The following is a 10,243-nucleotide window of genomic DNA, read 5'->3' on the forward strand; positions in this document are numbered from 1 at the left end:
ATGCTGAATAAATGAATGACGGCATGAACGGCAGGTGACTGCAGCTACGGAGGGACGCAAGATTTACTCGTGAAGGACTTTCTGAGCACCTGCTATGTGCTGTGCCCTGTGCTAGGTACAGCAGGGAGGAATGGGGTAAAATGGGGTCCTTGTCCTCAAGGGGCTTCTGGCTTCTGGCCAGGATCCAACTCATGGTCCCCTGTCATGGGGAACCCACTGTTGTGGCCGACCACGTGACTGATCCCCGTGGGACCTTGGGCAACTGCTGGAGTTGTTTCTTCATCTGCAAAATACAGTAGATGAGTGCTCCTGCGGATCTCTGAGGGTCAGCACCTTGACGGTCCCCTTCTGCTCATCCCCTGCATACTCACCTCAGTCCCCTGGGCAACTCGCCCTCCTTGGAGGCAGCAGTCGGAGGAACTGAGGAGTGGCCAGCAGAGCAAGTCCTGGTTCCCGCTGTGTGGTCTTGGGCAAGCTCTGGGAGACAGAGTACCTGTCTCGTAGGTCTGGTGTGAAGGTTTAAAGAGATGGCGCATGACAAAAAGAACTTAGCGCTGTGCCTGGCACATGCTAAAAGCTTTAAAATAACAATAATAGCAAATATGCTAACTGTGGGAGCCTTTCCCCTTAGCCCAATGGAGTTGGAACTTGGCCAGCAGTGGTCAGGCAAGATCTGCCCAGCCTCACTCGCATCTCCCTCCCCCCAACACCGCAAGGAGAGGCCAGGGGCTCAGAGATCAGTTGGGGGGCGGCTGAGGATTAGAGAAGGGAAGGGAAGGGAAGAGGCCCAACCATCCCGTTCCGGAAGAAGCTGACCGCCCACATTCCGCTAGGGAAGGGTCAGCGCCCTCCCGACTTGCGCGCACCTCGGCAACCATTGCCCTCTGCCGGCCGCGGCGAGACCAGCACGTCTTAGGAGCCTGAGCCTGCAGAGGCTTCCGCTCTGGGGAGCGGGGTGAGGCGGGAAGCAGGGAGGGGGTATGCGTTTCCCAGCGCTGAATCCATAACCCAGATCCCCGCACAATTAGCGCAAATCTCAGGCCTCAATGCTCAGAGTCTCCCGGGGCTGAGCCCTCAGAGCTGGGGCCACAGACTAAGCCATTTCCTCTCCCCATCACCACGCCCCCAATCATCGCCCGCCCGCAGGGGCAGGCTCAGCACCTTCCACCGAGAGAGCTGCCCCAGCCCACAGGCCGCAGAGACCCTGACCCCACCTGGAATACTCAACCCCCGGGTGTGGCTCCTTCTCATCACCTCCAAACATCACCTCCTCAGAGAGACCTGAGGAGCCCTCACCCCCACTACCTGCACACTACTTTTTATTTTCTATTTCATTATTACCCTGTCCTGTGTTCTTCATAGCACTTAGCACAGCCTGCTTTGTCTGTTGATTTTCCCTTCTTCAATGTATCAGCTGAGATCTGGTCAGGAAAAGAGAAACCAGGCTAGGCATTTCAAACAGAGAGGATTCAACGCAAGGAAATGAAAGTGTGGTTATTGAAGGTATAAAGAACAAAGCAGGAAAGCAGAGGTATTCTAGAGATTAGTAAACACTGAGGCAACATCATCCCTAGGGCTGAAAAGGTGGCCTCACCCAAACCCAGGAGTCCCCAGGGGGCTGGTTCTTGCACATGGGGCAGGGAATGGATGGGTAAAACATTTTCCTTCTACTGGGAACAGTTGGGACTTAAAGACCGGGTGATTACTCTGACGAGGTGGCCAAGGCCCATGTGGGCTTCCAGAAGGTGTACTGCACGTGCGTCCTGGTGGAGAATGTGTAACCCCTGCAAACCCCCTGCTGGAACCCTCTGCTCAGAAACACAAACATCTCCCAAAAATAAACAAGTGAGACTACATCAAACTAAAAAGTTTCTGCACAGCAAAGGAAACCATCAACAAAATGAAAAGGCAACCTACGGAATGGGAGAAAATATTTGCAAGTCATATCTTTGTTAAGGGGTTAATATCCAAACTATGTAAAGAACTCATATAACTCAATAGCAAATAACAATAATAACTAATAATGACCTACTGTATAGCACAGGGAACTCTACTCAATACTCTGTAATGGCCTATAAGGGAAAAGAACCTAAAAAAGCGTGGATATATGTATACGTCTAACAATTGTAAATCAACTATACCCCAATAAAACGTTTTAAAACTAGCAAATAACAATCATCATCATCATCCAATTTAAAAGTGAGCAGAGGAACTGAATAGACATTTTTCCAAAGAAGATATATAGACGGCCAACAGGCACATGAAAAGATACTCAACATCACTCATCATCACGGAAATGCAAATCAAAACCACAATGCGATATCATCTCACACCTGTCTGAATGGCTATCATCAGAAAGACAAGAGGTAACAAGCGTCGGTGAGGATGTGGAGAAAAGGGAAACTTGTACACCGCTGGTGGGAATGTAAATTGGTGCAGTCACAATTGGTGTGAATTGGTGGAAAACAGTAAGGAAGTTCCTCCAAAAATTAAAAATAGAACTATCATATGATCCACTTCTGGGTATTTATCTGAAGGAAACAAAATCACTATCTTGAAGAGATATCTGCAGTCCCATCTTTATTGCAGCCAAGATATGGAAATAACCTAAGTATCCAACTACGGATGCATGGATAAAGTTGTGGTATATACACTACTCAGCCATAAAAAGAAGGAAATCTTGCCATCTGCGACGACATGGATGGACCTTGAGGATATTGTGCTAAGTGAAAGAAGTCAGACAGAGAAAGGCAAATACTGTATGATCTCACTTACATGAGGAATCCAAGAAAAGCAGACTTACAGAAACAGAGAACAGATTGGTGGTTGTTAGAGATGGGGCGGGTAGTTGAGGAAAAAGGAAAGAGAGTAAGAAGAAAGAGAGAAAGAAAGAAAGAAAGAGAAAGGGAGAGAGAGAGAGAGAGAAAGAAAGAAAGGGGAAAAGAAAGGGAGGAAGTGGGGAGGAATGAGAGAGAGAGAAGCAACACCTCCCCCACTTTGATTGGTATATTTTTGTACGATAATAATTTTTTTCAAAGGGAGAAACCTGCCTCTCCCTATCTCAACTAAGGCACAAGAGTTTGGTGGATATTACCGTAGCCACTCAACTTCTGTCCCAAAGAGAGCAAGAAAGAATCAGAACATTCCTGCCGCCTCCTCCTCCCCGCCCCCAGTCCTCCAGCCCTTGACAGGTTTATGGCAGCTGTGGCTCAGCTGAGGCCTAAAAGTCAGGGACGCCCCTGTCATCAGCCCCCATCACCAAGGGATGCATGCCACTCAGAGCCAGCACTCAGCACTCACTTGACAAATATTTAATGATGCCTACAGTGTACCAGGCATGTTTCAGGCTCTAGGGAGAGAGCATGAACAAATCTGCCCAAACCCCTGCTCACATGGAGTTTACATTCTCATGGGGAGAGACGGATAAGAAAGAAATGTGTTATAAAAGATAGTTGGCCAGATAGCAATAATAAATGGTATGGAGAAAAATTAGTGGCAGTGTGCCTAGGGAATATTGGGGGGGGGGCGGTCACAGGAGGTCAGGGAAAGCCTCACTGAGAAGGAGACATTTCATCAAAGCCCAGACAGGGGTGAAGCAGAGAGCCACATGGATGCTTGGGGAAGAGCTCTCTAGCAGAGGAAGCAGCAAGGGCAAAGGCCCTGAGGCAGGACCCTGCCTGGCATGTTTGAGGACCTGCAAGGAGGCCAGTGTAGCAGCAGCAGTGGAGGGACAAGGGGGAGAATGGGAGGGGACTGGTCAAGCTGGGGGCCAGGCTGTGCCCGGCCTCATGGGCATTACTGGACTCCAGCTTCAACTGAGTGAGACGGAGTGTTTGGGATGGAGAGTCAGATCTTGACTTCTGTGGTAAGAGGCAGAGGACCAGAGCAGAACAGTTAAATCTGGAATGTTCCCAGCCCAATATCTGACAAGAAATAAAAGAGAGAAAGAGCCTTCTCTGCCAGCCTTTCTTTTACCCCGTCATTTCCATTTTGGAGAATCAAAGGACAAGCCGCAGGACACCTGCCCCCATTAGAACCTAAGCTCCTGGAGGCAGGTGTCACCCTGTGTGACGCGCTCATCACCGCACGCAGAGGGTCTCACAAAAGGCCTGGCATTCAGCGGGTGCTCATTAAAGATCTGGGGAAGAAATGTGCAGACATACCGTGAGGGAACCTCTAGAAACTTGTAATAGGCTACACGACCAAGGTGTGTGTCAAGGATGGTGCTGGGCACCTAGCAGACATAGCCCCCTTTTCAGGAGAGCTTGAGTGCTTTGCCCAGGGTCACCCCGAGGCCGAACGGGAATCAGACGGCAAATCTGTCTGACTGCAGGGCCCTCGCCCCCTTCTCACTGCCACAGAGGCCAGTGGGTCACGCCCAGCTCCCTCTGGCTCGCCCAAGGCCTTCAAACACCAGCCCAGAAGGCTCCAGAGGGAGAGGGGACGTCCCTTTGCCTGTCCCTCTGAGGGTCTGTGAGTCTATGGGTAGGGGGGGTGGGAGCCTGACCCTCCGTGGAGAAGGTGCATTTCTGTCCCACTGGGAATCTGGCCTTCCTGGCGCAAGGTCGGTCCTCCGGATCCCACCACCACCCGCCCTGCTGGTGGGACTGTGCCTGTGTTTCACCCCCCGCCCGGCCGGTTCCCATCCCGGCGGACCTGCCTCGCATCTCCATCCGCGGGCCCCGAGCGCCCCCAGCCGACCGCTGCTCCGCCTGCACGTCCACGGCCAGCAGGAGCCCGAGGGCGCCGGTGCAAAGGGGCGGTGCAATGGGAAGTTCCCCGACACCCAGGAACCACAGGGGAGTCCCATCTTGGATTGAGGGGGCATTGCCTGCCACACACAGTAAGGGGACAGGGCACAGACCTCACGGATGTATCCTCCCGGCCCTGGGACTCTCCTGCAGGCTCCCTGGAGCATTTTCCGGGGTACTGGTGGTCTGAGCCTTGAGAGAGGTGGGTAGAGAACGCCAGGGGGGAGGGGCAGGACCGGGGCTCCCGGGGCCAGACCACAGTGGGTCCTCTGCCCCTGCCTGGGACTGAAGAAAACCCAGGCTGATCCCCACCCCCAGCCTTAATCCCTCTTATCCCCTGCGTCTTCCTCTTGTCCAACCCCTTGCCAATCATATCCCTCCCCAAAATGGCTTTCCTCCTAAATCCTCAGAAGTCCCAGTGCCATCACAAGGCCAGCGCACATCCCATCTTGGCACTGAGTCAGGAGCTTGAGAAGGGGACGGAAGGTGGGTGAGCAGGAGGGCAAGGTCAGCCTTTGGAGAGGACGACATATGCACAGGCTCAGAGCTGTGTGCAGATGTGAACGCATGTACACAGCATGTGCATGTGTGCACTCAAGTGCTGTATATGTGAACACATATGCACAGATATGCCCATGGGTACATATGTGAGTCACATGCTCACACACGAGCATTGCATGCACACCTCCACGCCTGGGCACAGGTATCCACACCTACTAGCAGGCGTCCTTAGATAAACACAGGTCTGCCATCAAAGCCCACATCTGCACACTTGGGTATACACACACCCCTCAGTCGATACTCATGTGCACACACGTCTACACATGCCTGGAGGAGAACTAGACTCTGGAAACAGAAAGACCTCAGTTTGAACTCTGGCTTGGCTTTACCACTCTCTTGCTCCGTGATCTTTTGTGTGTGCAGCTTTTCAAAGCCTCAGTATCTCTGCCCATAAAGTGGGTAATAAGGGTGTCTGTCTATCGGGTTGTAAGGGTTAAAGGAGCAAATGAATGGATCAGGCCCGACACGCAGTAAGCGCTCAGCAGTGGCAGCAGACAGACCCCCATCCTCAGGCCTGCGTGTGACAGTGACTATAGCGTAACCAGAAGGGTTCCCATCTAGGGATTGAGGCAAGGAGGCCCCCAGCACAGGCACACACATGTGCACACACGCCGGGGCTGCTCTGTGTTCCTGCTGTTTGTGCAGGCTGCTTAGCTACAAGCTGTGCTGAGGAGCGCATGGGCCCACAGGGGAGCCTGGCCCTCCCACCCCAGCCTGTTGGGACAGGGCCTGCCCAGGATTCATTCCTGCATTCCTGCTGCCTTCCCTCTTCCTCTTGGCCACAGACAGTTGGGGTACAAAATGGAGGATTTAGGGAGCCACTCACCCTCCAATCCACCATAGGCTTTGCCCTGCCCACAGTGAGTTAGGGGTGCTGCAGGGGCCCTCCCTGACACAGAGGGAGCCTGGGGTCCTCCTTGGGGCTCTCCAGCTTGCCTGACACCCCATCTCCATCTCCTCACAAGCTCAAGGCTGCTGAGACTACACCCCTGGTGGGGTGAGAGGTGGCAGGCCCTGCCCCCCCCAACACACACATGCCCCCCCCATGGCCTCCTGGGAAAAGGAAGCTGGCCAGTATCCCTGTGAGCTCCTTTCCCAAGGACTCTAAGTCCCCTCACAAAACCCTGCCCCCCAGGCCACTCCCATGGCCACCCTAGTGCCCTGGGCCGGTAGAGAGAGGAGCTCCCTAACCTGGGTCCAGAGCACAGAACAAGCTGGGCTCATAGGCTGGCTCTGAAGACCACACAGCAGGTCACCCCTTGAAAGTGTGCCTTTCCATAGCCAAGCCCCCGCTTTCCATAGCATAGCAAACTATCAGGCCCCAAAAGGATGACTGGGATTCTTCCCCTTGCCTGTCTTCACTCCCAGGTGGGCAGGGAGCACCTGGCAGGAACCGCTGCCATACTTCAGTGACAGTGGCATACATACCACCATACTGCAGACAGTAAGAGCCCCTTTCTTTGGTAAACGGGCCCAAAGATAGCGGGTGCAACCCACCCAGGCCCTTCCCCTTCCAGGTCCCTTCAAAACAGGTCAGGGCCACCTCACACCTCAGGTGTAGGGTTGTATGACAGTAACACAGGCATCCCAGCCACAGAAGTGTAGCCAACCACATATTTTACAGATGGAGAGACTGAGGCCCAGAGAGGGGAAGGGCCTTGCTCTAGGCCCGCAGTGGAGCTGGGCCTCCTGACCCCTTGCCACCCTCTTTGGAGAGGGCCAGGGCTCTAGCAAATCTCCCACTCAGAGCTTTGCTCTGTGTCCTGGGACTGCCTAACTGGTCGCGTAGAAAGAGAAAGAGGGGATGCACACCCCAAATCAGCTGATATTCTATTGGGAGGAGGAGCAGGCTTCAGGAGGCTTCTTCCCAGGGCCTAGCCTTAGGGCTGACAGGAGTATCAGTGCCCAGACAGGGTCCCTTCTGGAACTCCAGGGGCCTAGAGCATGCCAGAATGAAGGGGTCACTGGTGTGACCACAGACAGGCCTGGGTTTGGAAAGGGGGACCCTGAACATATTCTGAGACCCATACCCTCTCCACCACTGCGGCCTTGCAGTTGTAAACCCCAAAAAATGTGGAGATAAGAAAACGGAAAAAGAGCACTGGACTGGGAATTAGGGGCTCTGGGTCTGGTCCTGTTTCTGTCACTAACTCATGGGGGGAAGTTGAGCCTCAGTTTACCCATCTGTCAACTGGCGATGGGATTTGTGCTCTCCCTGCTTCCACCACCCCACACTGCCAGAGCCTGCCCCTCTGCGATGGGATGGGGTGCAGGGGACCATGAGGCCCCTCCCTGAGGAGTCTTGCCCTGGAGGAGCTGCCAGTCTGACTGGGGAGGTGGGCAGGGACGTTCTTTAGCACTGTCCCGGGCCACTGTCCATGAGCCTCTCCTATGGGTCAGCACTCACGACAGTACTGGGAGGTAGGGTCATCGCTCTCTTTTACAGATGAGCAAACTGAGCCCAGAGCCGGGACTCCAGCACAGCTCTGGCTGCCTCCAGCAGGACAAGGGGGAGGCCACCGGAGAGGGGTGGCCCAGGGCCCTAGCCACCTACCATCAGAGCAGGTGTGTCATGCCGCTGCGGGCAGGGGGTGCCCTGGGCCCGGAAACTCAGGAACTCGGGATCTGTGTCTCCCTTACCGTTCCGCGCCCACCCCCACGGCGCCCGACGGGGACAGAGCCCGGTGTGGCGCCAGGTACCGGGGAGGGGCTCGGAAACCTCTGTTCCCGCGGCGCTGACACCTGGTGTCCGCCCGCCCGGGGTCGGCGTGCCTGGGCAGGGAGGCGGCTCGGGTCCGCCCAGACCGGACGGGACGCGACGCGGGCGGCGACGCCACATCTGAGCCCCGCCGCCTTCGGGGGCGCCCCGCCCGGGGGCAGGGGAGGACGAGCTTCCCAAAGCCGGTCGGGTCCCGCCCCCTGCCGGCCGCCGCAGGTGGATGCAGGTCTGGGAGAAGGCACCGCCTCTCGCGTCCCACTACCCCGATCAGTCACTCATCGAACACTTCCTGCTGGGGCTGAGGCTGGGGGTCCTGCAGAGGGGAAAGCCAGAGCCTGGTAGAGAGGCCTTGCCTTCTACCGTCTTTGACCTGCCAAGCCTCTCAGCCAGCCCGGCAACACCCAACACCCCCTAGGCCGCACCAGCGACACCCTCTGCACACCCCGCAGCCAGGCTGCAGAAGTGACCTCCAGTTTCTGGACTCCCCTTGCCCAGAGAGTGGGCAGAGCTGGAGCCCCCTCTTCCTGACTCCGAGCTGCTCACACACCCTCCAAGCACACCTGTCATGCTACCCTTGATGCCCACCCCTCCTCCTGCCTACCACCCAGCCGGGAATGTCCACCAAGTCTTTGCCTGCCTGCTCTAAGACCCCTCAAATACCAACAGCAAAATGCTTATGTAGCAATTACTATGGGCGAACACTGTTCTTCCTGCTTTATAAACATCATACATTTAACATCATACATTTAACAAGCCTGCCCAGAACAAACGCTGCACCACCCCTGCCACACACACACACACACACACACACACACACACACACACACATTTTGTGCCTGTCAGTAACTCCATGCTCCCAGGTCTGGGCTCATGTGGCTTTCCTATCCGCGCCCCCCACCCCACCGCCCCGCGCTGGCAGCTGTGCTTCAGAACATTGAGCACTGCCTGTCCTTCCCTCCGCTGAAGCCCCCTCCCCCGCCACTGTGCCCCATCCTCAGGCAGCTCTGTGGGCAGCAGGTGCTGGGGAAGGAACAGAGACTCTAGTCCCAGCCACTATGCACTGCTGTGCGACTCAGGGCAGCACAGGACCCTCTCTACGCCTCAGGTTTCTGAGCTGCGGGAAGAGGTCATTTCTAAGGCCACGTCAGACCCCATACAAATTGGGGTTTTGTATACAGTAAGTGCTCACTAAATGCATGAACAGCTGTTCACAGATTGTGACCCTGCTCTCAGCCCCCCTTTGAGTCCAGGACCTGGGAGGAACCGTGCCCTCTGCCTCCCATGCCCTGGCCTTCCTGGCTTCTAGAACTTCCTGATAGATCCTGGTCCCGGCCCAGAGGAGTCCATGACAGGAGGGGGTGATGATCTGTGAACAGGCCTGGCAGTCTCCTCCGCCCTCTAACCCTCTTCAGGGCCTGGCACCAGCATACAGGCCAGAAGAGAAAGATAGTCCAAGTTCACATGTGTTCAGAATCCCCCATTAGAGCACTATGAACCAAAGGTCCCCATGGGTTGGACCTACAGGGTCTACCCTGGAGTTTCCCATCTGTAAAATCAGGAAGAGTCAGCTGACCATGGTTTTCAGCATGTACTTGAAGAGCTGCCCTTAACAAGCTCATAACACTTATTGAGCACCGACTGGTGACAGGCACTGCCCAAGGCACTGGAAAGACAGCTGCTGTGGGACGCAGAGAAGATGCTGGCAACCAGCTCAGATGCAGAGGCAAGGACAGAACCTGAGGCAGCAGGTTCTCCTCCTGCAGAGGGGAGCACGCACAGGTGTGAAAGGCGAGGGCAGGGCCAGCTGGCTGGGGAGGGGCAAGGAGAAGGGCATCCCTGTGGGAATTCAGAACGGAGCCTCGGGTTTCCCCAAACCCCACGGGTGGAGGACAGGAGAGAGCATTTGCAGTCCTGACCTCCAACTTACTGTGGCCTGAGCGCCGGACAGTCACATCCTCCGGCGGACAGGACAAGAAAAGAGGGGGTTAAACACACAGCAGAAGAGACCAGAGCCAGGCACCGGGCAGACCTTCCTGCTAGAACTGTCTGAATTCCAAACTGGCAAGAGACTGAGGGGTTCCCTGATCCCCAGGGCTTTCAAGAAGGGGTGTCACCAAGGGGCTTCAGGAGGGTTCTTTCTACACCAAGGTAGAGGGCTGGGGGAAGACCTCTCAGGGCCGCTCCACGCAGGGGAGGCTGGGAGTAGGACAGC

The 10,243-nt window shown here is 55.4% G+C and overlaps 1 long non-coding RNA gene across 1 annotated transcript in view; it reads right to left on the reverse strand.

Moving 5' to 3' along the window:
* The window catches only part of LOC308624871, a 15,525-nt gene extending 7,553 nt beyond the window's left edge, over positions 1–7,972 (reverse strand). The window contains exons 1-2 of the long non-coding RNA XR_014017009.1: positions 7,867–7,972; positions 372–506 (exon numbers count right to left, since the gene is read on the reverse strand). This is a non-coding gene — a long non-coding RNA (uncharacterized lncRNA). The remainder of the gene's footprint in view (positions 1–371; positions 507–7,866) is intronic.
* Between the last annotated feature and the right edge of the window lie 2,271 nt (positions 7,973–10,243).

This window comes from Mesoplodon bidens (genome assembly GCF_964165515.1).
Source record: "Mesoplodon bidens genome assembly, chromosome: 11".
Taxonomy (NCBI): Eukaryota; Metazoa; Chordata; class Mammalia; order Artiodactyla; family Ziphiidae; genus Mesoplodon; species Mesoplodon bidens.